The 22,612-nt window shown below is 45.6% G+C and overlaps 1 protein-coding gene across 2 annotated transcripts in view; it reads left to right on the top strand.

Moving 5' to 3' along the window:
• The window catches only part of MYO16 (myosin XVI), a 394,275-nt gene that overhangs the window by 24,405 nt on the left and 347,258 nt on the right, over positions 1–22,612 (top strand). The window contains exon 1 of one of the 2 annotated variants that reach the window (XM_054050567.1): positions 10,075–10,094. The exons of the other annotated variant lie outside the window; for it this stretch is intronic. The gene's annotated coding sequence lies outside the window, so the exon portion shown is untranslated. Of the gene's footprint in view, positions 1–10,074; positions 10,095–22,612 lie in introns of those variants that run through there. 2 annotated transcript variants of the gene reach the window in all.

Raw genomic sequence — 22,612 nt, forward strand, 5'->3', positions numbered from 1 at the left:
AGGTTATTCTCCCTCTGTACTCGGCACTGGTGAGACCGCACCTCAAATACTGTGTTCAGTTCTGGGCCCCTCACCACAAGAAGGATGTTGAGGCTCTGGAGTGTGTCCAGAGAAGAGCAACGAAGCTGGTGAGGGGGCTGGAGAACAAGTCTTACGAGGAACGGCTGAGAGAGCTGGGGTTGTTTAGCCTGGAGGAGGCTGAGGGGAGACCTTATTACTCTCTACAACTACCTGAAAGGAGGTTGTGGAGAGGAGGGAGCTGGCCTCTTCTCCCAAGTGACAGAGGACAGGACAAGAGGGAATGGCCTGAAGCTCCGCCAAGGGAGGTTCAGGTTGGATGTCGGAAAAAAATTCTTCACAGTAAGAGTCATTGGGCACTGGAACAGCTGCCCAGGGAGGGGGTTGAGTCGCCTTCCCTGGAGGTGTTTAAGGAACGGGTGGATGAAGTGCTTAGGGACATGGTTTAGGGAGTGTTAGGAATGGTTGGACTCAATGATCCAATGGGTCCTTTCCAACCTTGTGATTCTGTGATTCTGTGACCCTGAACATGGGTCAGCAGTGGCCCAGGTGACCAAGAAGGCCAACAACATCTTGGCATGTATCAGAAACAGCATGGCCGGCAGGACCAGGAAAGCGATTGTGCCCCCGGACTCAGCATCGGTGAGGCCGTACTTCGAATCCTGAGTTCAGTTCTTGGCTCCTCACTACAAGAAGGACATTGAGGGGCTGGACCACCCCTAGAAAAGGACAACAGAGCTGGTGAAGGGGCTGGAGAACAAGGCTTATGGGAGGAGACTGAGGGAACTGGGGTTGTTTAGCCTGGAGAAAAAGAGGCTGAGGGAAGAACTTATTGCTGTCTACAGCTGTTGGAAAGGAGGTTGTAGCGAGGTGGGTGTTGGTCTCTTCTCCCAAGTGACAGGTGACAGAATGAGAGGAAATGGCCTCAAGTTGCACCAGGGGAGGTTCATATCAGACACCAGGAGAAATTTCTTCACTGAAAGAGTTCTCAAGCACTGGCAGAGGCTGCTTGGGGAGGTGGCTGAGTCCTCATCCCTGGAGGTATCCAACAGATGGGTAGATGAAGTGCTCAGAGATCTGATTTAGTAGTGGACAGGTACATTTGGACTCGGTGACCTCAACCTAGGTATTCTATGATTCTATGATCAATTTAATGTTTGTAGCTTAGGCAAAACCATCCCTTTAAACTTTGCATAGATGGCAAAATTTCCAGTCAAGTGACACAGAGTAAAAAAAAGAGAGAAATGTCTGGAGGACTCTGTGAAGCTCTGTTTGCGCTGGAGCTGCCGTACAAGGCTGGTGCTTGGGCATCTTTAGTTAAAGCAGACTAAAACCTCTGACATTTGGCCTGGATTCATTGTTGGGTGTAGCTGAGATTATCTGAACTACTTTATTGCTAGGTAGCTGATCCATTGAGCTGCTTTAGGATCCTAAAGATTGTAGTAGCCTCTAAAAGATCATCCTTTCCACTCGATTGGTTACACATAGTAATGGCATCTTAACATGGTAGAAAGAGTTTTTTCTGCAAGGAAGGGAAGAGAGACTTTAAACCTGTTCAGCTAGCTGATGCTTTCTTCTCCTTCATCACAATCTGATGAAGGAGATTCTTCGCTGCAGAGCTAATCTTGTACACAACATTGTTGTCCCGCTTTGCTGGACCATATTCACAAGAGCAAATGCATGATGGTGCAGCAGAGATGAGTTATATCCTGTCCTGTGGTTACATAGCTTACTTCAGTCTTCATGATAAATTGTCATGGCAAATGAGTAGAAATTACTTAAAGAGATTTTCCATATTAGTGGCTGTTTCCCTTTGGTGTTCACTAAATTATTCTGAAGATCAGGCAGTGTTCTTGGTTGGTTCCCTCATATATTAGTAGGAATTTTCTTCTTCTGTTTTAAGTGTCATATCATCATGTGGTTACGCCTAGAGCTAAGAGCAAAACCATGCAGTTCGCTTGGGGAAAGGATCTGTTGTTGCCTTACTTCTTTCCCTTTTCCATTCTATGACATATTGAAGAACCGATAGTATCATAGCAATGGTTTGGGTTGGAAGGGACCTTAAGATCATCCAGTTCCACCCCCACCCCCCCGCAATGTGCAGAAACACATCCGACTAGACCAGACTGCTAAAGGTCCCATCCGACCTGGCCTTCAACACTTTCAGGAAGGGGACATTTACAAGTTCTCTGGGAATCCTGTTCCAGTGCCTCACCACCCTCATTGTCAAGAAATTCTTCCTAATTTCTAATCTAAATCTTTTCCCTTCCAATTTAAAGCCATTTCTCCCTGTCGTATCGCTCCATGCCCTTGTAAATGTCCCTCCCCAGCTTTCTTGGACGTCCCTTCAGGTACTGGATGGTAGCTCTAAGGTCTCCCCTCAGCCTTCTCCTGGCTGAACAACCCCAACTCTCTCACATTGTCCTCACAGCAGAGGTGTTCTAGCCCTCTAATCACCTTCATGGCCCTCCTCTGGACCCTTTCTAACTGTTTGATATCCTTCTTTTGTTGGGGATTCCAGAACTGGATGCAACACTCCAGGTGGGATCTCAGGAGAGCAGAGTAGAGGGGTAGAAATCCCCTCCCTCGCTCTGCTGGCCACGCTTCGTTTGATACAAGACACGGTTGGCTTTTGAGCTGTGAGGACACATTGCTGGATCATGTCAAGCTTCTCATCAATCAGCATCCAAAGTCCTTCTCCTCAGGGCATCTCTCAATCATGTCATCCCCTATCCTGTATCGAAACCACGAATTGCCCCGACCCAGGTGTAGGACCTTGCACTTGGCCTTACTGAACCTCATGAGTTTCACCCAGCCCCACTTCTCCAGCTTGTTCAGGTCCCTCTGGATGACATCCCACCCTTCACGTACGGCAACTGCACTACTCAGCTTGATGTAATCAACTCACAACCTTCAGACACCGTTCTCTTGGTGCACGAGGGAGTGTGTGTGCAAATATCTGTCAATGGATGATGGAGACGAGCCTGTAGCCTGGAGTAGACGCTTGAGCCACGTGCATTGTTATGCTGCACAGAGGCGTTTTAACGCTGTGGAACTCAGCTGATGGAGCAAGCAGGCTGTGTGTTGTTTATTTTAGGAGATAATGGGCTATTGCAGCTAAACGGAAAAATACTTGCTGCATGGTGCATTCAAATGTAATCTTCTCTTTATTGCTATTGTGAGCATTGAATAGTTCAGCTAAGCATAAGGAATTTGCAATGAAATGCCACCCAAAATAGTCTATAAATATTTTATGGTGCCTGGGCCGGTAAGGGGTGAGAAATCTTTAAAGCACAACACACTGCCTACCCTGTGCCTCCTGGCCGACTGTCAGGCAAACAGAAAAATGGGTGCAGCTGCCGCAGTGTGTTCTTATAGATGTGAAGTCCTTAGATGCAGATTCAATCCAAAATAAAGCTGTTCCGGAGCGAGGTGGCACACGTAGTACAACACGTAGTACAACCATAGCAGCTCTTAGTGCTGGAAAACGATTTGACTATTAGTTTTAAAAGTCATTTTTGCATATGTGAAATATGTGCTAACTGACCCCACCTTTAAATATCAATCACAGAATCATAGAATGGTTTGGGTTGGAAGGGACCTCAAAGATCATCCAATTCCAACCCCCCTGTGATGGGCAGGGACACCTCCCACCGGATCAAGCTGCCCAAGGCTCCATCCAACCGGGCCTTGAACACCTCCCAGGCATCCACAACTTCCCTGGGCAAACTGTTTCAGTGCCTCCCCACCCTCATTGGGAAGAATTTCTTCCTAATGTCTAATCTAAATCTTCTGCCTTCCAACGTAAAGCCATTCCCCCTTGGTCTATCACTCCATACCCTTGGAAAAAGTCACCCACCGGCTTTCTTGTAGCCCCTTCAGGTACTGGAAGGCCACTCTAAAGTTTCCTTGGAGCCTTCTCTTCTCCTCGCTGAACAACTCCAACTCTCTCAGCCCGTCAAAGTAATCTCCGCATTTTTCATTGTGGTGCTCAGAGCAGATTTGTTACTTGAAATTGGAGGGGGGTGAGAGATGGTGATTTTTGCAAATTGATTTGAATAATACTTTTAGAATATTTCATCCGTAGGTATTGATTAAGTCCTGGGTGGGTTAAAGAGATGCCGGGTATACTCAGCATGATACAAATGGCAATCAAAATCCTGCAGCTTTAGCGTGGTGAATGAAATTATATTAACTTTGCAATAGCAAGGCTGGATTCGTTCATGTTAATGTATTGGAATCAAAGTAGCAACTGTGCAGCAACAAAACAGAAAAATACGTATTTGAGAGCAGCCCCGCAGAGAAAGGTTTGGGAGTGATGATTGATGAGAAGCTGATATGAGCCAGCAACGTGCGCTTCCAGCCCAGAAGGCCAACGGTATCCTGGGCTGCATCCAAAGAAGCACAGCCAGCAGGGCGAGGGAAGGGATTCTGCCTCTCTATTTATGTCTTGTGAGACCTCATCTAGAGTATTGTGTCCAGTTCTGGAATCCTCAATGTAAGAATGATATGGAGCTGTTGGAACGGGTCCAAAGGAGGCTACAAAGATGATCAGAGGGCTGGAGCACCTTCCATACAAAGATGGGCTGAGAGAGTTGGGGTTCTTCAATCTGGAGAAGAGAAGGCTCTGAGGAGATCTTATAGTGACCTTCCAGCACCTGAACGGGGCCTCTGAGAAAGCTGGGAAGAGATTTACAAAGGTTTGTAGTGACAGGATGAGGGGCAATGGGTATAAACTCGAAAGGGGCAGATTTAGACTAAGCATAAGGAGAAGTTTCTTCGCAGTGAGGGTGGTGAGGCACTGGAACAGGTTGTTTGGAGAAGTTGTGGCTGCCCCATCCCTGGAAGCGTTGAAGGCCAGGTTGGATGGGGTCTCGAGCAGCCTGATCTAGCTGGAGGTGTCCCTGCCCATTGCAGGGGGGTTAGAACTGGATGATCTTTAAGGTCCCTTCCAACCCAAACTATTCTATGACTCTATGGTTCCTGTGTGTAACGTATTGATTAAAACTAACAACGTGGTGAGTATACGGCCTTCATGATCTGAAGAAGCTTACAGTGCTAAAAATCTTGGAGTTGTTAGCATTTTGCCAAATTAAGCCTTTGTTCTCATAAAGATTTCTCATTAGATCCCAATGGAAGGGCTCACCTAGTCCTTGTGGTGCAGGAGAAATCAAAATGCTTCTGTAATTAAGTCTGTTTTCTCTCCGATTTAAATTTGCCCTAAAAGACTGTGTTAAACAACAGAAAAAGGTGATTAGGTGTTAAAAAAAAGATGACATTATGTAGTGATAGTAATGTTCGACGAGATTATACATATCTCTTTGCCATTAAAGACACTCCATTGTTTATCTATGTTGGTTCATCTTGATGAAGAGAGAAGAGTACAATCAATCAAAAGTAACACCATGTCATAACAATGCATGTGAAGCCTAAAATAGCAGGTCTACTAAAGATCTCTAAATACAAATAAAGATATCACCAATTGCTTTGGTGACTTGCACTCCCTTCATTGCACAGCTTGCCTGATATGACCTGATGATTGCTTATATTGGCATCAGTTTATTTCTCAATAACCCATTCTGTCTGTTTGAATTACCCATTTTATCAAGCTAATTTTCTGTTGTCGCAATAGTGTCTGCTGATTTAAAAGAAAATAAAAGGCTGCTCAAAATATGAATGCTTTTCGTCCAGGATGTTTCACAAGTTTTGATGTATATTTACTGGGTTTTTTTGAGCCTAACCTGTGAGTTTCAGCAAGTCAAAATTCCATTTGGTCAGAACGACACCTCTGCTGGGAGAATATAAAGGTACCGACGGATGCATTTGAAAGGAATTCTATAGAGAGGTTGGGATCTCTGTGTAAAATCAGAGCTGTCATAGAATCATAGAATAGTTTGGGTTGGAAGGGACCTTAAAGATCATCCAGTTCTAAACCTCTCTGCCATGGGCGGGGACACCTCCCACTAGGTCAAGCACCCAAGGTGCATCCAACCTGGCCTTGAACATCTCCAAGGATGGGGCAGCCACAATTTCCCTTGGCAACCTGTGCCAGTGCCTCACCACCCTCACTGTGACTGCTTCCCTGGGGAGCTGTTCCAGTGCTCCACCATCCTCTGGATGAAAAACCTTTTCCTGATATCTAACCTAACGCTCCCTTTGCACATCTTCCTGTCATTCCTATCATTGGTCACCAGAGATGAGAGCTCAGTGCCTGTTCCTCCTCCTTCCCGTGTGAGGAAGCAGTAAACTGCTATGAGGTCCCCCCTCAGCCTTCTCTTCTCCGGGCTGAACAAACCAAGTGATTTCAGCTGCTCCTCATACGTCTTCCCTTCTAGACCCTTCTCCAACTTTGTGGCCTCCTTTGGACACGCTCTAATAGCTTGATATCCTTTATATACTGCAGCATGCAAATCTGCACGTATTACTTCAGGTGGGGGTGCGCTGGTGTGGAGGAGAGTGGGACTATCCCCTCCCTCGACTGGCTGGTAATGCCATGCTTGATGCACCCCAGGACACGATTTGCCCGCTTGGCTTCCAGAGTATATCTTGGATCACGTTCAACTTGCTGTCAACCAGAACCCCCAGACCCCTTTCCGCAGGGCTGCTCTCCAGCCTCTCGCTCCACAGTCCGCTCGTATACCCAGGGTTGCCGTGTCCCAGGTGCAAAACTCCCTGTCCTCTCGGTGCTCTAGGAGGCAACAATTCTTCTTCACAGTAAGAGTCATTGGCTACTGGAAGAGGCTGCCCAGGGAGGTGGTCGAGTCACCTTCCCTGGAGGTGTTTAAGGAACGGGTGGATGAAGTGCTTAGGGACATGGTTTAGGGAGTGTTAGGAATGGTTGGACTCGATGATCCAATGGGTCCTTTCCAACCTTGTGATTCTGTGATTCTGTGATTCTGTGATTATTGTAGGATCATTACTGAGTGTAGAGCACTTATCTCTCCTGAGATCTGGGATAACTCTTTGGTTGCAACCAAATCAAAGTCAAGATATACGAAATGATAATAGAAATCCTTTTGCTGTCCTGGAACACAAGAGAATTCACCTTATAGCAATTTCGTAGCTCTTATGTTCTGTTGGTGGAGAGTGTAGTCAGGAACAGGCTGCCCAGGGAGGTGGTCGAGTCGCCTTCCCTGGAGGTGTTTAAGGAACGGGTGGATGAAGTGCTGAGGGACATGGTTTAGGGAGTGTTAGGAATGGTTGGACTCGATGATCCAATGGGTCCTTTCCAACCTTGTGATTCTGTGATTCTGTGAACCTCTAGTCAAGAACACTTTTCCCCATCTCCCCTCTATTCCACATCTTTTCCTTAATATAATCAAAAGAATTCCCAGACCATAATGGTGTTTTCAGCTCTGCTGGGGAAAGAAACTGAAGCTCTTTGTTGCTTGTCATGCAGAGATGTTTTTGTGCTCCACCTCGGATCACAAACCTTAGTGTGTGATAGCGATACGTCAGTAACTTGAATTTCGACTGTGAAGCTCACGCTGTCTCACGGAAGTGTTTGACACTCAGCCTATGACAAACAATGTTGTTTAACTTTTGAGCTTAATCACAGTGTGGTCTGAAACAATGGTGGTGATCTTAGGTAGGTGGAAGGAGGTGTCTTGCTACGTTACTTCATTCAGAAATGCGTTCAGTCCTGAGGTATTTGCATCCAGAGAAGGGCAACGAAGCTGGGGAAGAAGGCTTAGGAGAGGCAGCTGAGGGACCTGGAGTTGTTTAGCCTGGAGAGAAGGGAGCTGAGGGGAGACCTTATCACTGTCTACATCTCCCTGAAAGGAGGTTATGGTGAAGTGGGTGTGGGTGTCTTTGCCCAAGAGACGGGTGATAGATAGGATGAGAGGAAATTTCCTCAAGTTGCACCAGGGCAGGTTCAGATTAGACGTCAGGAGAAATTTCTTCACCAAAAGAGTTTTAGGCACTGGCGGAGGATGCCCAGGGAGGTGGTTGAGTCCCTATACTTGGAAGTATTTAAAAGACGGATAGATGAGTTGCTCAGGGATGTGGTTTAGTAGTGGACAGGTAAGGTTGGTCTGAACAATCTCAAAGGTCTTTTCCAACCAAGCAATTCTATGTTTGTATGATTCCTGTTCTGCTTCACTGTATTACACTGTATTACTCCTGCACTTGCGGCACAACAACCCTATGCAGTGCTATAGACTGGGGGAAGAATGGCTGGAGAGCTGCATGGAAGAGAAGGACCTTGGGGTGCTGGTTGACAGCCGACTGAACATGAGCCAAGAAGGCCAATGGCATCTTGGCTTGTATCAGAAATGGGGTCACCAGCACGTCCAGGGAGGTTATTCTCCCTCTGTACTCAGCACTGGTGAGACCGCACCTCGAATACTGTGTTCAGTTCTGGACCCCTCACCACAAGAAGGATGTTGAGGCTCTGGAGCGTGTCCAGAGAAGAGCAACAAAGCTGGTGAGGTGGCTGGAGAACAAGTCTGACGAGGAGCGGCTGAGAGAGCTGGGGTTGTTTAGCCTGGAGAAGAGGAGACTGAGGGGAGACCTTATTACTCTCTACAACTCCCTGAAAGGAGGTTGTGGAGAGGAGGGAGCTGGGCTCTTCTCCCAAGTGACAGAGGACAGGACAAGAGGGAATGGCCTGAAGCTCCGTCAGGGGAGGTTCAGGTTGGATATCAGAAAAAAATTCTTCACAGTAAGAGTCATTGGGTACTGGAACAGCTGCCCAGGGAGGTGGTCGAGTCGCCTTCCCTGGAGGTGTTTAAGGAACGGGTGGATGAAGTGCTGAGGGACATGGTTTAGGGAGTATTAGGAATGGTTGGACTCGATGATCCAATGGGTCCTTTCCAACCTTGTGATTCTGTGATTCTGTGATTACACGTAGTCAGATCCTCTGTGTTTGATAGAACTTGTCCAAGAGTTTCTGAGAGCAAATAAACTGCTTTTCTTAAAACCCACTTAGGTCAAGCCGTGGCGCAACCTAGTTCGAACGCGAGGATGTTTCTCCTTGTGAGTAAACACATTTGTGGAACTGTTGCCAACTTGTGAAGATAAAGACTCAGTCAATGAGACAGATTCAACTCCCACTCGTACTATTGCCCTGGATGGTTGCCTACTCTCCTTGCTATGATCCACATCTGTGTTGGGGGATGCCCTGATTTGCATAGTATTGATGTGATAGACTTTGTAGCTTTAAAGCCTCTGTTGCTCGCTGCGGCAGAGATTCTGCTTTTGTTCCGATGTGTTGTTTTGGGTTTTTGTTTTACACGAATGGAGGAGACACGCTGCCTGCACTTAGGAATTCAGAGCACGCTACAAACCCCCCACTGTTTGGGAGGAGGTTGTGGAAGTGGAAGCCGCTGGAGCATCCCTCCCTGCCATCTGACGGGCTCAGCCATCTCTGCATCCCTCCCAGGGACAAAGCATCGTCCCTGTCCCTTAACAGCCAGTTTGCAGCAGGTTTCTAGAGTAGTGTGGTGGGGCAAAAAGGGTTTCCATTCCCCCCAGGCCACATGCCCTGATAGGAAACCTTAAATTGAGTGTGTGTGCACCCCTTTGCTAGGACAGATTCTTGATTCGCATATGTTTGGTGCAAGAACACAGGAGAAACCCTGATTTTTTTGGTGTGGGAGTAGTGCTGTTTGGTTTTCTGGTTGCTCAGAAGTGTCCAAATTCGTTAGTTGGAATTGATAGTCAAGATATATTTTAAATGGTTTAAATTAAATCGTATTAAATGGTCTAAAGGTAGTAACTAATATTTATATTTAAGCTAAGACCACTGCAAATTAAATATTGTGAAGGCCATGGTGAAAGATTGTTAGATACAGAGTTAAAAATGATGATGTTAAACCAGTAGCTTAATAGTAGGAAGCAGAGATCAATATACATTAAAATATGATGCTATATGTACCACGCAGCTATTCACCGTATACTGGGAGGTGAGCAGCATTGCTCGGCTGACACGTTACCATGTTGCTGAGTTGCTATGGCAATATCAAACCAATGAATAAACCACATCACAGAGCCAGGGAGGTGAGTAAGTGTGGAATTGATTCAGTGGAACACAGGAATATGTGGAAGCCAAATTGGTCAAGATACAATTTCTGGTAGGAAAAAAAAAAATCTATTTATTTTCTCACTTTCAATATTTTATGACACTAATATTTAAAAAAATAATGAAATTTTATAGGTGTTTTTTTCCATCATAAGATCAGTATTTTTAATCTGATGCTATGTGTGTGTTTCGACGTACGTAAGGCATCTAAGAAATGTAGCCATGTCTAATGAATACAGATAAATCTTAAAAATATAAATATCAAACATTAAAAAGTACTTTTTAAAAGGAATAAAAATAACTGATAGTTATATAAAATCTGAGTGCGATAAATCAAGTTGAGTATAAGTTCTGTTCTCTGTTGGAAGCTAATGTTGTTGTCAGGTTTAACCTTGTTCTTTATTTCTAGGTGTGCAGGACAGCGACAGAATGAACAGAAACGTACTAGAAATAGGATGCATTTTGGATAGCACGTTGATCCAACAAAAGACTGATATCTGTGGTTGTAAATGGATTGCACAAATATCGATTGTACTTCATTGCCCTATTTTGTGATTTATGTGCCCAGGATTTAGAATGTCGTAGGGAGAAAATCTTCTTTTCCCCATGATGTGAAAAGAACAATTACCCTAAAATGTGCTCTCAGAGACTATTTCCGTTACTTAAGGGAAGTAAAATACGTATCGGGCATGGTTTTATGTAGACTTTCTGGTTTACTAATTCATCTCAATTCACCTGGATGATGAAATAATGAGAAGGGTTTTAGTCCTGGGAAAGGTCCTGTTGCAGAGGACCAGGAGGTCGTTTTGTTGTATGTGAGTTGCAAACGTTAAAATTGATATGTGTTTGTGTAAGAAATCTATTTTTAGTGTGTATTTTAGTCTGTCTTCTAGTTTTGGGCAGGAGGGGTGCTTCTGTGAGGTTCAGTGCTTGTAGTTTGTCTGCTATTAATTTGATCTAAAGTTGCTCTTTATTTATAGCTTAAAAAAATACTGACGTCTTAGATGGGCTTTTCTGTTTCTCCCCCCGTGAGTGGATTTTTATATCCAATCCTTTTTTCTTTTATATGTTCATGAAGAAAAAAAACCCAGTATGCTGACAATGCTAAATTAAACAGCCTTAAGTTAAATTTTATCTTATTTTTTAAGATGCCAGATTGCTCTTATCAAGTGGCTTTGATGGGGTAACTGCAGCAGTGGACACAAGAAAACTAACGGATGTGATCTATCTGAACTTCCGTAAAGCCTTTGACACGGTCCCCCACAACATCCTTTTGTCTAAATCGGAGAGGTATGGATTTGATGGGTGGACTGTTCGTTACATAAAAAATTGGTTGGATGGTCTTATTCAGAGAGTAGTGGCCATGGTCTCGATGTCCAGATGGAGATTGGCGGCAAGTGGTGTCCCTCAGTGGTCTGTAACGGGACCGGTGCTGTTTAGTATCTTCATCAATGATATAGACAGTGAGATTGAGTGCACCCTCAGCAAGTTTGCAGATGACACCAAGCTGAGCGGTGCAGTTGCCACACTGAAAGGGTGGGATGTCATCCAGAGGGACCTGGATAGGCTGGAGAGGTGGACCTGTGAGAACCTCATGAGGTTCAACAAGGCCAAGTGCAACGTCCTACACCTGGGTCAGGGCAATCTGTGGTTTCAGTATACGATGGGGGATGATGTGATTGAGAGCAGCTCTGAGGAGAAGGACTTGGGGGTGCTGGTCGATGAGAAGCTCGACATGAGCCGGGAATGGGCGATCGCAGCTGAGAAGGCCAACTGTATTCTGGGCTGCTTCAAAAGAAGCGTGGCCAGCAGGGCGAGGGAGGTGATTCTGCCCCTCTATTCCTCTCTTGTGAGACCTCATCTGCAGTACTGTGTCCAGTTCTGGAATCCTCAACATAAGAAGGATATAGAGCTGTTGGAATAGGTCCAGAGGAGGGCTACAAAGATGATCAGGGGGCTGGAGCACCTCCCATACGAGGGCAAGCTGAGAGAGTTGGGATTGTTCAGCCTGGAGAAGAGAAGGCTCCGAGGAGATCTTAGAGTTACCTTCCAGTACCTGAAGAGGGCCTCCAAGAAAGCTGAGGAGGGACTTTTTACAAAGGCATGGAGTGATAGGACCAGGGGCAATGGCTGTAAGCTGAAGGGAGGTAGATTTAGACTAGACATAAGGAAGAATTTCTTCACTATGAGGGTGGTGAGCCACTGGCACAGGTTGCCCAGGGTCATTGTGGCTGCCACATCCCTGGAGGTGTTCAAGGGCAGATTGGCAGCCTGATCCAGTGGGAGGTGTCCCTGCCCATCGAAGGGGGGTTGGACTGGCTGGTCTTTAAGTTCCCTTCCAACCCAAATTATTCTATGATTCTATGATTCTATGATTCTATGATTCTATGATTCTATGATTCTGTGATTCTATGATTCTATGTCTGATCAATAAAATGAAGAATGTAGTTTGTCAAAAGTACTGCCGTATCACGTAAGAGCCACTGTGCTGCTGCTTTGGTTTCTTTAGTTCAAAGCAGAACTGAATGTCTCAGTTTATTTACAGAAGATAAAACAAGATTTGTTTGCATTTACCCTTTCGGCTTAGATTTTAGAAAGCAACATTTGCCAAATAATTGGCAAAGAAGTTGCTGACGGATGCTTTTTACACTGGGATGGAGTGACGAGACGAAGACAAACACAGAGTGAGTGTTAGCTTAACACTGAAGCTTTTGTGATTTGGAGTTTTAGAGATAGGAGTAAAGCTCTTCTGTCACGCAATAACATCTTGAATTCCATCAGTTACACATTTTCCTTGCATTTCCATGCAAACATTAACCTCTGACTAAATAACGTCCCTAAACTTGGTTCACATTATGCATTCACGAGGATTGAGAGGGGAAACAAAGCTGGTGAAGGGGCTGGAGGACAAACCTTATGAGGAGTGGCTGAGAGAACTGAGGTTGTTTAGCCTGGGGCAAAGGAGGCTGAAAGAAGACCGTAGCACTGTCTACAACTGCCTGAAAGGAGATTGTGGCGAGGTGGATGTTGGTCTCTCCTCCCAAGTGACAGTTGATAGGATGAGAGGAAATGACCTCAAGTTGCACCAGGGCTGGTTCAGAATAAGGAAAAACTTCTTCACTGAAAGGTTTCTCAGGCCCTGGCAGAGGCTGCCCGGGAAGGTGGTTGAGTCACCTTCCCTGGAGGTATTTAAAGGATGGGTAGATGAAGTGCTCTGAGATGTGGTTTAGTAGTGGACAGGGACAGTTGGATTCGACGATCTCAAAGGTCTTTTCCAACCAAGCTATTTTATAATTCTATGAATGTGTGGAAGATACCTTCCAGTACCTGAAGGGGCTACAAGAAACCTGGGGAGGGACTGTTTAGAAAGGCTTGTAGTGGTAGGACGAGGGGCAATGGGTATCAACTGGAGAGGGACAGATTTAGATTAGACACAAGGAGGAATTTCTTCACTAGGAGGGTTATGAGGCCCTGACACAGGTTGCCCAGAGAAGCTGTGGCTGCCCCATCCCTGGAGGTGTTCAAGACCAGGTTGGATGGAGTCTTGGGCAGCCTGATCTAGCTGGAGGTGTCCCTGCCCATGGCAGGGGGGTTGCACCTAGATGATCTTCAAGACCCCTTCCGACGCAAACTGTTCTATGATTCTATGATCTGATTCCTCCTTGAACATAAAAATTGCTTTGGCAGCTTCTCTGTGGGTTTCAGGAAGATGTAGCCATTCATTTGGTAAATCACGTATTGCAGCCGTAGGTGCCAGCCACCGCGCTTTCCCGCACAGTTGCCAGTGGTTTCTCTGGTCTAACTTCAGCCCTCTTTGAGACAGCTGGTTTCCTCCGTCATTCTTACGTGCATCTGTTTGGTTAAGGGTGTATTTTCATCCACTTTTCAGACCAGCTGCATTGCCTGCAGTGAAAGTCTGCTTCTTGAAGGATCACATTAGCAGTTGATTTAATTAATTGATAAAACTATATTCCAAAAGCTTTTGTGCCACGGTTTGCCACTTAAATCTATTAGTTGGAAGTTCCTGCTAAATAGTTATCTTTTGTAAAATTAATAAAGCAGCAGGAGCAGCTCATATGGTAGATTAGATGGTGGGAAGGAGAGAACAGCAATGAGTTTGCCTCCTCCCCGGCACTTTAAGGAGAATCAAAGCAAAGAACCAACGATGTGACTGAATAGCGGTTGTAATGCTACTTGGTATTACTTCCTACAGTCCATAATACTCCATGATGCATCCTGTAGTCCTGTTCCCTCCCCGCTGAGACCAGAGGACGCACAAGACTTCTTTTGCTCTTGCTTTCTGGCCTTATTTTTGTCTTTGGCCTGATGGCCAAAAGTTTGTCAGCTCATCTGCTCATAGTTTATCGTAGAATCATAGAACAGTTTGGGTTGGAAGGGACCTTGAAGATCATCTAGGTGCAACCCCTCTGCCATGGGCAGGGACACCTCCAGCTAGATCAGGCTGCCCAAGGTCCCATCCAACCTGGCCTTCAACACCTCCAGGGATGGGGCAGCCACAACTTCATCATAGAATCATAGAATCACCAGGTTGGAAAGGACCCACTGGATCATCAAGTCCAACCATTCCTAACACCCTCTTAAACATGTCCCTAAGCACGTCATCCACCCGTTCCTTGAACACTTCCAGGGAAGGCAACTCGACCACCTCCCTGGGCAGCCTGTTCCAGTGCCCGATGACTCTTTCCGTGAAGAATTTTTTTCTGATATCCAACCTGAACCTCTCGTGGTGGAACTTCAGGCCATTCCCCCTTGTCCTGTCCCCTGTCACTTGGGAGAAGAGCCCAGCTCCCTCCTCTCCACAACCTCCTTTCAGGTAGTTATAGAGAGTAATAAGGTCTTCCCTCAGCCTCCTCTTCTCCAGGCTAAACAACCCCAGCTCTCTCAGCCGCTCCTCGTCAGACGTTCTCCAGCCCCTCACCAGCTTCGTTGCTCTTCTCTGGACACGCTCAACATCCTTCTTGTGGTGAGGGGCCCAGAAATGAACACAGTACTCAAGGTGTGGTCTCACCAGTGCTGAGTACAGAGGGAGAATAACCTCCCTGGACCTGCTGGTCACGCCGTTTCTGATCTAAGCCAAGATGCCATTGGCCTTCTTGGCCACCTGGGCACACTGCTGGCTCATGTTCAGTTGGCTGTCAACCATTACCCCCAGGTCCTTCTCCTCTGTACAGCTCTCCAGCCACTCTTCCCCCAGTCTGTAGCACTCCACAGGGCTGTTGTGCCCCAAGTGCAGGAAAAAATCTGATGCTTTTAAAGTTTATCAGTAAATACCACAAATATTGGTACCAAATGGGTCAGAAAATCAGGGCCTCACCACTCTCATCATAAAGAAATTCTTCCTTATGTCTAGTCTAAATCCGCCCCTCTCCAGTTTATAACCACTGCCCTTAGTCCTGTCTCTCCAAACCTTTTTAAACAGTCACTCCCCGGTTTTTGTGGAGGCCCTCTTCAGGTACTGGAGGGTCACTATAAGGTCTTCTCGAAGCCCTCTCTTCTCCAGGCTGAACAACCCCAACTCTTTCAGCCTGTCCTCATAGCAGAGGTGCTCCAGCCCTCTGATCATCTTTGTAGCCCTCCTATAGACCTGTTCCAACAGCTCCATATCCTTCTTCTGTTGAGGATTCCAGAGCTGGACACAATACTCCAGATGAGGTCTCACCAGAGAAGAATAGAGGGGCAGAATCCCCTCCCTCCCTGCTGGCCACGCTTCTTTTGATGCAGCCCAGGACACGGTTGGCCTTCTGGACTGCGAGCGCACATTGCCGGCTCATGTCGAGCTTCTCATCAACCAGCACCCCAAGCCCTTCTCCACAGGGCTGCTGTCAATCACATCATTCCCCCATCCTGTCTTGAACCCGGAGATTACCCGTTTACTTATTTATTGAGCTACATTATTAATGGCTTGAGGGCACTGATTTTCTGACCCCTTTTGGTACCAATATTTGTGGTATTTACCGATAAACTTTAAAAGCATCAGATTTAATTTTTTTTACACCTATGGTGGGGAACTTAATGTGTTGCAAACATAAAAGAGGATAGATAAAAAAGGAGAAGATACATAAATTGGTCTCCATGGTCAATGTTACACTACCCTTGCCTGCTTCATTTGAAAAACAAAACCACTAAAACAAATTTTGTGCCTTTAAAGATATCTTCCTATGCATTTGCCATGCTTATTCTTTGCAGTGAAGCTGAGGTTTTAACTTCCACTTCTACGTCAACATTTAGCACCTGATTGTCTTTGGGGAAGTCACAGTTTCCTTTAAGGGCTGCTGAGAATAGAGGCTACAATACCTTTTCCAAGAGTGCACCAAGATCTAGGAGGGAAGGTCCCAGAGAGTGCTTCAGTAGGGCAGAAGGTAGTGTTTGACCTGGTTTTCCAGCCTTCACTGAACTGAGCAGTAGGGGATTCTATGTTCTGGGTGGATGGTGTGAAGGGTGTGACCTGGATTACTCGGCATTAGAAAAACCGCAGGGCAAGCTTTTGCCAAATCAGGATTCTTGACTCTAATCCTATATGGACTTCAACTGCTTTAATTACTGTAATTCTTGTGGCATCTTCCCTTTATCATTTCTATTAACTATAGCAGACTTCACTTCTTGTTTTTAAAGTGCTGTGAGGTATTACCCTAACTCTTAAAAACCTGCCATAATTGCTTGGCTGAGTCTCTCTTTCCAGTAAGAACCATAGACTCAATTGGTTCGAAAAGACCTTTGAGATCGAGTCCAACCATACCTGTCCACTACTAAACCAGATCACCAAGAACTTCATCTCCCTGTCTTTTAAATGCCTGCAGGGATGGAGACTCAACCACCTCCCTGGGCATCCTCTGCCGGTGCCTGAGAACACTTTTGGTGAAGAAATTTTTCCTAATGTCCGATATGACCCTCCTCTGGTTCAACTTGAGGTAATTCCCTCTCGTCCTATTGCCTATCACTGGAGAGAAGAGACCAACACCCACCTCTCTACAACCTCCTTTCAGGGAGTTGTAGATAGTGATTAGGTATTTTGCTCTGTGGTATTGAGCAGAAGTGCTATGGTTATTTCCCCCTGACAGAGGACCTTCTGGCTGCTTTTTGTCTATTTAATAAGAAGTTACTATCATCATAACCTTAGGTTAAATGAAATGTCCATGGATGGTTTTTTTACATATGCACTTGACGGCTGAGGCAGAAAGTTCTGGTTACTTTGAGCAGTTATATTCATTCCAAGTATGTTGTAGCGCTTCGTAATGCAGCTGGGCAATATAATCCATTCCTTAAATAGGTTTTGGAAACCCACAATCACTTCAAAGAAAAGTATTTATGGAAATTATTCTTGCTGAGGTTTTGAAACTGCAGAAACTTTTCCAGCTCCTGCGTGTTCTTTCTGCCACTCTTGGACATGAGGTGGCAATGTGAGCTTGTAGCCCAGAAAGCCTGTCGTATCCTGGGTTGCATCAAAAGAAGCATGGCCAGGAGGTCAAGGGAGATGATTCTCCTGCTCTAATCCACTCCTGTGAGACCCCACCTGGAGTCTTGCATCCAGCTCTTGGGCCCCAGTAAAAAGCAGACTTGGACCTGTTGGAGCTGGTCGCTACAAAAATATTCAGTGGAATGGAACATCTCTCCAATGGAGAAAGGCCGAGAGAGTTGGGTTTTTTCAACTTAGAGAAGAGGAGACTCTGGGGAGACTTTATTGCAGTCGTTTTGAAGGAGGTTTGTAAGCAAGGTGGAGAGAGACCTTTTACCGAGGCGTACAGGGACCAAACAAGGAACAGCGATTTTAAAATGAAAGAGTAGCTTTAGATTGGATGGGAAGAGGACACTTATTGCCATAAGGTTGATGAATCGTTAGCACGAGTTGCCCAGAGAAGTTGTGGATGCCCCATCTGTGGAAGTGCTCAAGGTTTGCTTGGGGTTTTGAGCAACCTGAGCTAGAAAAAGAAGTTGCTCTAGATGATCTCTAAAGGTCCCTTCCAACCCAAACTATTTCACGATTCTGAGAGCTTTGGTCCCGATTGTTGAACTGTGGATAAAGCAAAAGTGGTTGGACTCAATGATCCAGTGAGTCCTTTCCAACCTGGTGATTCTATGAAAAAAGTTACTTCTGTCTATTGTTAGATATTCAGAAGATGATTCAGAAATTAGGACAGCTGAACCAGCTACTGTGTAAGTTGATCAGTGCATTGAGGGGGGAGATGACTCTCTGAGGAACTGGCAAACAGCGGGACAACAGCAGAGATCAAGTACCACCGAGACCATTCATCGGGACTTTATGTTGATCTGGAGGCATGAGAGGGATAAAGTTTATAAAAGACTTTTTTGTTATTGTTGATGGTGAAGAATAATATTGTTTTATTCTGTAGAACATAGAATCATGGAATCGTAGAATGGTTTGGGTTGGAAGGGACCTCAAAGCCCATCCAGTTCCAATCCGTCTGCTGTAGGCAGGGACACCTCCCACCACACCAGGCTGCTCAAGGACCCATCCAACCTGACCTTCAACACTTCCAGGGAGGGGAACATAGAACAGAGAAAGGATATACTATTCTTTCTATCTATGCATTTTTTTTTCTGTTCTCACTTGTCCTCCTTTTGTTTTCTTGGGACATTGAATCATAGAATCATAGAATAGTTTGGGTTGGAAGGGACCTTAAAGATCATCCAGTTCCAAACCCCCGGCCATGGGCAGAGATACCTCCCACTAGACCAGGTTGCCTTAGCACCCATCCAACCTGGCCTTGAATGCTTCCAGTGAGGGGGCAGCCACAATTTCCCCGGGCAACCCTGGGTTTATTTTCTTCTGCACAAACTATCTGTAGATTTTATGAACAGTCAAAGGATAGGGATTTATAGATAAAGGAGGTGGGCAATCTAGTTCTGAAGCTGAAATAATGTAGGAGAACACAGTATATTTTTTTTACCAAAGTAGACAAATCAAAATCAATTCCAGTTTTTCTCTCTGAATATTGAATGGCGAAACACTCAGGAGACTTATTCCTCCGTCTTCCCTTTCTTCCCACTAAAAAAAATCTCCCCGTGAATCCCCCCAGATCTTCCATCCTGGGAGCCCTAATTTAAATAGGAACCTTTAATCAGCACTGAATAAAATATAAGATCCTAGTTCATGTTTTCCTAAGGTCTTTGTTCTAACCCTGAGGATATTAAGCTTGTGCCTTCTTAAAATGAGAGAATTAATACTCCTCTTCCACAGAGATGATGTCAGGAGAAATCTTTCGCGACTTAACTTTGGCAGCCTGCCCTCCGAGCTTAAGAAGGCATGGCATCATGCCCAGACTCTTTTTCTCAGGGCTTCAACTCTCTTTCACGTGGCTGTGCAAAACCAGTCAATACTTTCTCCTAACCTTGATTCTCCTGACGGAGACCGGTCTGTACTACCTAGAGGTTTCAGTTCTTTTCAGCTTAGAGTTCACTCCTGCTCCTCGTTGTCGGCTTTCTTCCTGTAGCCAATGCTTCTTAGACTCTTAACCTTCATACACTGACCAACTTTATTAATTAAGCCCAGCTGTTGGATGGCTTTTCCAACCTAGGAGTACTTTTTGAGGAGCCTCAGGTAGGGGGTAGCTAATCCTGTGGTAATTGCTGGAGCCATGGAAATTCGTCTTATTGTAAGTTCAGCTCTTCTGGAAGAAGCTAAAAATTTGGATGCTTTGGTAACGCATGCTGTATAAATACCTTGAGTTGGATTTTTTAGAGGGGTTTAGCTATGAAATGATTAAATTGTCAAAAGTTTTCATCCTGCTGTAAACGGTGACCTTTCAAAAACATGACTTTTTTTTTTTGACTCTAGCAGAAGGAATTAAGCTTTCTTGGGATTCTAATCCTAATGAAGAAAAAACGATGAACAGCAAGCAAAGGGTGACACTAAATACTCGGGGGAAAAAGGGAGAACACCACGATGCTGGCATTTTGAAGTGTTCCAAAGCAAACACTCAGGGACCCTGACAGACAGGCAGAAGACAGAAGTTTTAATAGCGATTTAAGATCACTTGGTTGGAAAAGATCAAATTGCTTGGTTGGAAAAGATCTCTGAGGTCACTGAGTTCAACCATACCTGTCCGCTACTGAACCATATCCCTGAGCAACTCATCTACTCGTCTTTTAAATCCCTCTGGGAATGGGGACTCAAGCACTGCCTGGGCAGCTTCTGCCAGTGCCTGAGAACCTCTCTGGTGAAGAAATTACTCCTGATGTCTAATCTGAACCTCCTCTGGTGCATCTTGAGGTCATTCTCTTTCATCCTTTCGTCTGTCACTTGGGCAAAGAGACCAACACCCACCTCTCTCCAACCTCCTTTCAGGCTATTGTAGACAGTGATAAGGTCTCCCCTCAGCCTCCTTTTCTCCAGGCTAAACAACCCCAGTTCCCTCAGCCACCTCTCATAAGCGTTGTTCTCCAGCCCCTTCAAGCTTTGTTGCCTTTATCTGGATGCACTTCAGCCCCTCAATGATCTTTGTGGAATGGGGGGCCCAGAACTGAACCCAGGATTCAAAGAGTGACCTCACCAATGCCGAGTTCAGGGTCACAATTACTTAAGGCCAGGGCTGATGATTCCAGAACTGAACACAGGACTCCAGGTGGAGTCTCCTGAGAGCAGAGTAGAGGGGCAGAATCTCCTCCCTTGCCCTGCTGGCCACGCTTCTTTTATGCAGCCCAGGACACGGTTGGCCTTCTGGGCTGCGAGCGCACGTTGCTGGCTCAAGTGGTGCTTCTCATCGGTCAGCACACCCAATCCTTGGCACTGGAACAGCTGCCCAGGGAGGTGGTCGAGTCACCTTCCCTGGAGGTGTTTAAGGAACGGGTGGATGTAGTGCTTAGGGACATAGTTTAGGGAGTGTTAGGAATGGTTGGACTTGATGATCCGGTGGGTCCTTTCCAACCTGGTGATTCTATGGTTCTATGATTCCTTCTCCGTGGTTAACTGATGCCAGTTAACAAAAAGTCTTATCAGAGACTCTTAAGCCTTCATCTTGAAGACCTGCCTGCCTGGTGGTGCTAGTCCTGAATAATTGTTCTATTTTTCTTAGTAGTTCTCAGCAAGACACAAAGGCAGGTGGCACTGCATCTACCCTCCTCGACAGCTTTAATGCTTCAGGTATCACATTTTCGTTTGGATTTTTTCCTCTGGCAAGGGAAACCGGAGCAAAAGAGAACGCAGGCAGCAATTCCACTTACAGGATATGACAAACAAGGGCGATCTCATGCATTTTACCCTGGGAAAGTTCAACGTGAATTTTGACAGGGCTCTACTAGTAAAGGTCTTGGAGTCATCATCAACAATTCCCTCATATCATCAGCGCAGTCTGTAGCAGCACCAGCCAAAAAGCTGTTAAAATGTGAGGCATCAGGAAGAGCATTGAGAACAAGACAGAACATCTGCTCTGTGTTTTGCCATGAAATACAAATTCGTTGTGGCCAAGTCTTGACGAATTTGTGCAGGTCTGGCTTCCACACCCCAGGAAGGTTAGTAGAGGAACAGAGACAAGTCACTAAATGGGTGAAGGAGAAGCAGCTGTCCTTGAGGACTAGCATGGCAGGGATTATCCCTTTTGAGCAGAAGACTAGTGGGGAAAATGAGTGACGTTTTAAAATCATAGGGGCAGAGCTGTCATTCACTGGAAGCTGTACTACTGGAAATATATGACATTTGAAATTAGGAGGAGATGGGATTTTAAAAGATGAAAGCAATTTCTAACACTATTCCATATTACTGCCTCCCTTCATTGACTACCAGCAATGTGTGCTTGAAGCCCAGATGGCCAACTGTATCCCGGGCTGCATCAAAAGAAGCGTGGCCAGCAGGGCGAGGGAGGGCATTCTGCCCCTCTGTTCTTCTCTTGTGAGACCTCATCTGGAGTATTGTGTCCAGTTCTGGAGTCCTCAACAGAAGAAGGATATGGAGTTGTTGGAACAGGTCTAGAGGAAGGCTACAAAGATGGTCAGAGGGCTGGAGCACCTCCCTTACGAGGACAGGCTGAGAGAGTTGGGGTTGTTCAGCCTGGAGAAGAGAAGGCTCTGAGGAGATGTTATGGTGACCTTCCAGTACCTGAAGGGGCTACGAGAAAGCTGGAGAGGGACTGTTTACAAAGGCTTATAGCGATAACACTAGAGGCAATGGGTATAAACTGGAAAGGGGCAGATTTAGACGAGACGTAAGGAAGAATTTCTTCACAGTGAGGGTGATGAGGACCTGGCTCAGGTTGCCCAGGGAAGTTGTGGCTGCCCCATCCCTGGAGGTGTTGAAGGCCAGGTTGGATGGGCCGTTTGGCAATCTGATCCAGTGGGAGATGTCCCTGCCCATCGCAGGGGGGTTGGAACTGGATGATCTTTAAGGTCCCTTCCAACTCAAACTATTCTATGATTCTATGAGTATGATTCTATATCCTTCTTGCACACACATTGCAAGTTCTTTTATGACATTATAGTTTTATGCAATATCTGCATGTTTTCCCAGTGTCACCATTTGAGCCTATGGAGATCTTTTTTTTTACTTCTCAGTTCTTATGAGAGACAATAAATATATTTTTAAAAACCTAAATAAATACC

This window comes from Cuculus canorus, chromosome 1 (assembly GCF_017976375.1).
Source record: "Cuculus canorus isolate bCucCan1 chromosome 1, bCucCan1.pri, whole genome shotgun sequence".
Lineage (NCBI taxonomy): Eukaryota > Metazoa > Chordata > Aves > Cuculiformes > Cuculidae > Cuculus > Cuculus canorus.